Source organism: Mus pahari, chromosome 12 (assembly GCF_900095145.1).
Source record: "Mus pahari chromosome 12, PAHARI_EIJ_v1.1, whole genome shotgun sequence".
Taxonomy (NCBI): domain Eukaryota; kingdom Metazoa; phylum Chordata; class Mammalia; order Rodentia; family Muridae; genus Mus; species Mus pahari.
In genome coordinates this window covers 65,570,182-65,574,839 of record NC_034601.1, presented here as the reverse complement: position 1 = coordinate 65,574,839, position 4,658 = coordinate 65,570,182, and the positions used below count along the sequence as shown (strand labels likewise).

General features: G+C 37.9%; 1 non-coding gene across 1 annotated transcript; it reads left to right on the top strand.

The window, feature by feature from the left end:
- Nucleotides 1–3,912: 3,912 nt before the first annotated feature.
- Nucleotides 3,913–4,079, top strand: LOC115065142. Its single transcript, XR_003844943.1, has one exon. It is a non-coding gene; the product is annotated as a U1 spliceosomal RNA (small nuclear RNA).
- The last annotated feature ends 579 nt before the right edge of the window (nucleotides 4,080–4,658 follow it).

Here is a 4,658-nt window from a genome sequence, read left to right as displayed (position 1 = left end):
CCTCAACTCCCCTCCCCATGACTTAAATAAACTGTATTCTATAGTATATGTCATGTGTTTGGTACCTCAGGGTGCAGGGTGCAGGGATACCTCAGCATGGGTCTTCAGAGTCACCCCCTTCCCCCATAGCACACTACACCTCCATCAGACACATCCCTGGGTTCTTTTTCTTTTTTATAAAATGCAACATAGACATTTTATCATGTTTTGTTTCAATATTTTTATAAAGGTTACTTTTATAAGGATACCTCCTCACTATATATGAGAATCAATGCTATGTTTATCTTTCTTAATCGGACTTTACCATCACATACATTTTAAAGACAGAACACCTTACAGAGAAGACCTACTCAAGAAGTGAGCCAAAAGACTGTAAGAGTCAGAGAACCAGTGTGTGCCAGCTATTAGGTAATATCCCCACAGGCATGACCTGAAAACTACATCCATGAACTCTCAACAAAAGTTGCATAAATAAGATATTCCTAATAGTGACTCCAATAGACAATTCAATATTGAAAGGGAAATTCTACCGCTAGATGAAGAGGTACAAGTGGCTAATGGCTGCTGAGAGGAGAGTCAATTTCCTTAAGGGACAGGTGCGTACAAAAGTTGTCCCCTCCCAGAGGATCAGTCATGGACAGAAGTCCATATATGTTAACAATGATAATTAAGCAATCATTCAATAGGTAGGGAGAAGGAGTATATGGGAGAATTGGAAGGAGGAAGAGCTGTGAAACACTGATGTCGATGTAGTAGTCACATGTAGTATTCTCAAAATAAGTTAGGTATGATAGGCTTCCAAATAAAGCCTCTAGTACTCTTAAATTTGTTGGCCTACAGCATCTTATAGACCCCTCAGACATGACAGGTTGCTGCAAATGCCTGTATCCTGTATTTGGTATCATCCAGAACTTGATGTTAAGAGTATACACTGAAGACATCATGTACTTGAGACATAAAACCTGGAGAAATCTATCCAGTACTCAGTTGGGAGCTTTGACCCTGCTGACTAGCGTTTGTAGCTCTGAAAGATTATACACTCGCAACCCAAGGAAAACAGAATAATTAATCTCACTCAGCTATCAATTCTAAGAGCCACAATAATGATTAATGTCAGGTTGTATCCATTAGTGCAATAGTGGCATGAACGTTGTGGGTATAACCAATTGCCTTTAACTGAATTGAAATTCTTATACACAAGATAGAAATTATATCAAACACTGCCAATGAATCTATGAACCTCTAGCTAGTTATGCTAGGAGCCTGTTACTATTCTGTTAAATGGCCATAACAGTAAACAACCCCTAGTGACTTTGTTATACCTATGAATCAGTTCATCTATCAACCCCCATAAGAGAAATTTCTTGTAGTAAATGGCAAGTAACACAAAGATCCACAACTTCTCCACATGCATAGAATAATATATTTCAGAATGCTCAGTCCTAAATGGGGTGTTAATCACATTCCTCCACCAAAGGCTTATGGATTTACACAGAAGAGGGCATAGAGAGAATTTAAGAGCTACAGGTCTGTAAGAGGAGGTTCTGATACTAAGGTCTAGTTCCCTAACTGGTTTTTGATTTGTCAATAAAGAAAACCTGGAGCCAATTGCTTCCGGATGTTAAGAGGAAAAGGAGACACAGGGAAGGAGAGAGGACTTTTTCTGCTATGCTTTGGAGGAAGGAGGACTCTGCAATCCTGTAAGGACTAAGGGAGAGCTAGGACCTGCAACCTCCGCTTCGGACAGGTGGCCAAAGATGTTTGGCAGGGGCTAAATGGAACAAGCTACGTTTAGAGCAGAAGGAGAGACGAAGATAAAAAAAAAAAAAAAAAAAAAAATAGTAAAAAAAAAAAAAAAAAAAAATTAGTAAGGGCATGTATTTCCAGCCAGGAGACACTTATGGCCAGCAATTGTGCCTAGCAAGCAAGTTAAGGTAACAAAGTTGTCTGTGTGTCTTTTATCCACCAGTTCAAAAGGAAGCCAGGTTAGGTCTGGTTGCAATCGATCCCAGAGCTAAGCTGGGTGGAACAAAAGGGGGCTGGGAGGGGCTTCCGGGCTAAGGTGGTAGCATGTTTTAAAAACTACAGGCAACAGATAACTTTGAGAAAACTGTTTTCAAAACATAACCTGTCACATCCCTATATGAATTCATAAAGTATGTGAAAACAAACATAAGCATAAGCTGAAGCCAAACAAAATCCCAGCACAGAGGAAGGGAGGTGGACACTCCTGAGGATCTGCTGGCATTTAATTGCTGCCGGGTAGAGAAAAGTCATTTTTATTCCACTGGCTGATATGCAGTATATTGACTATATGTCAAGGCAGGCTACATGCCCAGGAGTACTTGGCCAAGAAAAAATGGTCTTAATGGACTGAGGAAGAGAGAAAGGGAGAAAGAGAGGGACAGACAGAGAGAGAGAGAGAGAGAGAGAGAGAGAGAGAGAGAGAGAGAGAGAGAGAGAGAGAATATAGAATATTAAATTGGATAAGTAGAGGAATGTAGAATAATCTGGGGAAGGGGATGAATATAATCAAAATATAGTATATGAAAATCTCAAAAAATACAAACATTATTTTTAAGAATTTGAGAATTATATTCAATATATGCTTTCAGATTGGAGCACTCTTCAGAGATCCATAAAGAAAAAATATATGTTCAGTAGTGCACATGTTTTAGCATTTGGACTGGGACCAGTAACAGTATGCATGGTCAAGATGAGGCACCGTTACAGTCTCCAAAATGTTTCACAATGACAGAAACCACTTGCCTGTGAATTGATTGGCTTAGATTTCTCTTGTATTGTTTAAGTACATTAAAGATAGACTCAAAGGCACCAAAGTGTGCCCATGTCACATTAAGGAAAGAAAATTAAGCACTTCCCTTTCGATTAATCTGACCAAGAACAAGCCCTATTTTGGATTCTCCATTTGTCTCCAAGTGTCTTCCACTTATCTATAGCTTATGGTTTCTGGACTTTCTGTAGTCTTTACATGTCTGCCTGTGCCTACCTGGTGTCTGACTATCCCTCTTGCTGTGTGCCTAATGAAGAGCTTTGCTCTGTGTTTAATGAGCAGCATAGAAAGGAACACAGGAAGAACTAGAGATACTTTACAGAAACATTTCCGAGAGTTTTACAAGGGATCAGGCTATTTACTTCCATGGACCCAAACATACCTGTTCCCTTATGCTGTTGCCAACACTTATGGTGGTATTTATTGTATAAGGCTCCCTTCAACCTATTTTTGTTTTTAACAAATGATTATCATGACACACATATATTGCTCTCATGGTTAGGGGCATGGCACAATATATAATTTAAAATTACAGCTATGCATTAGCTTAGCTTATGAAAGATAAGTACATAGGAAATCCAAGACAAGTTCTTGGGCTATATTGTTGTTTTAAAAATGTGTTAAAAAGAAAGGATGAATCCACAGTAGCTTCTCTGGCTGAGTCTTATGTGGTCTTAAATTGTATCAGTAACTTGGTTGTGAGACTCAATCGAACTCCCAGTCACTTTCAATGTAAGAGATGTTTTCATAAAATCATATCACCACACTTTTGATTGAATACCAGGAAAGTTGTCAACTAAATTTTCCATGAACTTTTTCCAAAGTGTCCTTACAATTGTGAAACAAGAACTTTCCTTTAGAGAGAAGAAAGAAAAAAAAATGCTTGTTACTATGAGTAGAAAAGCTTCCAGTGTGCCTATCATCCAGTTAGTTGTTCCCTGAGGGGCAAAAGCTTCCCCCTCTCCCGCCCCCCAAAAAGGGATTACTGTATTCCAATTACTCATCTGGGAAAATGTCGCCCTGAAGTAAAAGAAGCAGTGCATTTTATCCCAAGTAGGTTTTAGTGCATAAGCTTACTGTTAAAACATTATCTTAAATGATCTTAAAGGATATGATTAACACTTACCTGGTAGAGAAAACAGGATCAAAAAGGTGGCTTTCCCAGGGTAACAATTACCCTTTGCACTATGGATGTACTGGCCCCTATAATTTTCCCAGAGGCCAGAAGGAAACATGATGTTATAATCTGTGGTAGTGTGAGGACTGATTTGTGCTCTACCCTGTGAATGTTTTAAATTTTTAAAAAATGTTGATAATTGTTACTTGCAGTTTCATATCCCAAAAATACCTGCTGTCCAACAGAATTAAATGAGATCTTATCCCACCAAATTTTTTTTTTTTACCTTTAAAAATAATTAAAGTTATATTGGGGAAATGAAATGAACACATCTTTATTCCAAATGCGTGTTATTAAATATTTCTGTTACATTTTCTGCATTTTGTTTTAATTATGGTTGTGCTGGTCGCAGGTCAGCCTAGGCCACTAAGTGCATGCCTCAAGCAGTTTACAACAGCTGCCATCACAGACTCTAGGCTGACCTAAATGTTGAAGATGTGAGCCTTAGAGAAACAGCTTTTGTGAAATCAGATTGGAAACTTCCTTAGATCTTTATAGTTTTGTACAAAAATATGTTACAATAAAGCATTTTGTCATAATAGGAAATTTTAAAGCAAAATTAGATTGTGGTAATATTGCTTCATCAATGATACAAATGAAAACATTAATTTCTTCTTATAAGCTCAGCAGACTCTGCAACTTTGTAACAATGCACAAATGTATATAAAATATTAAAATGTAGCACAT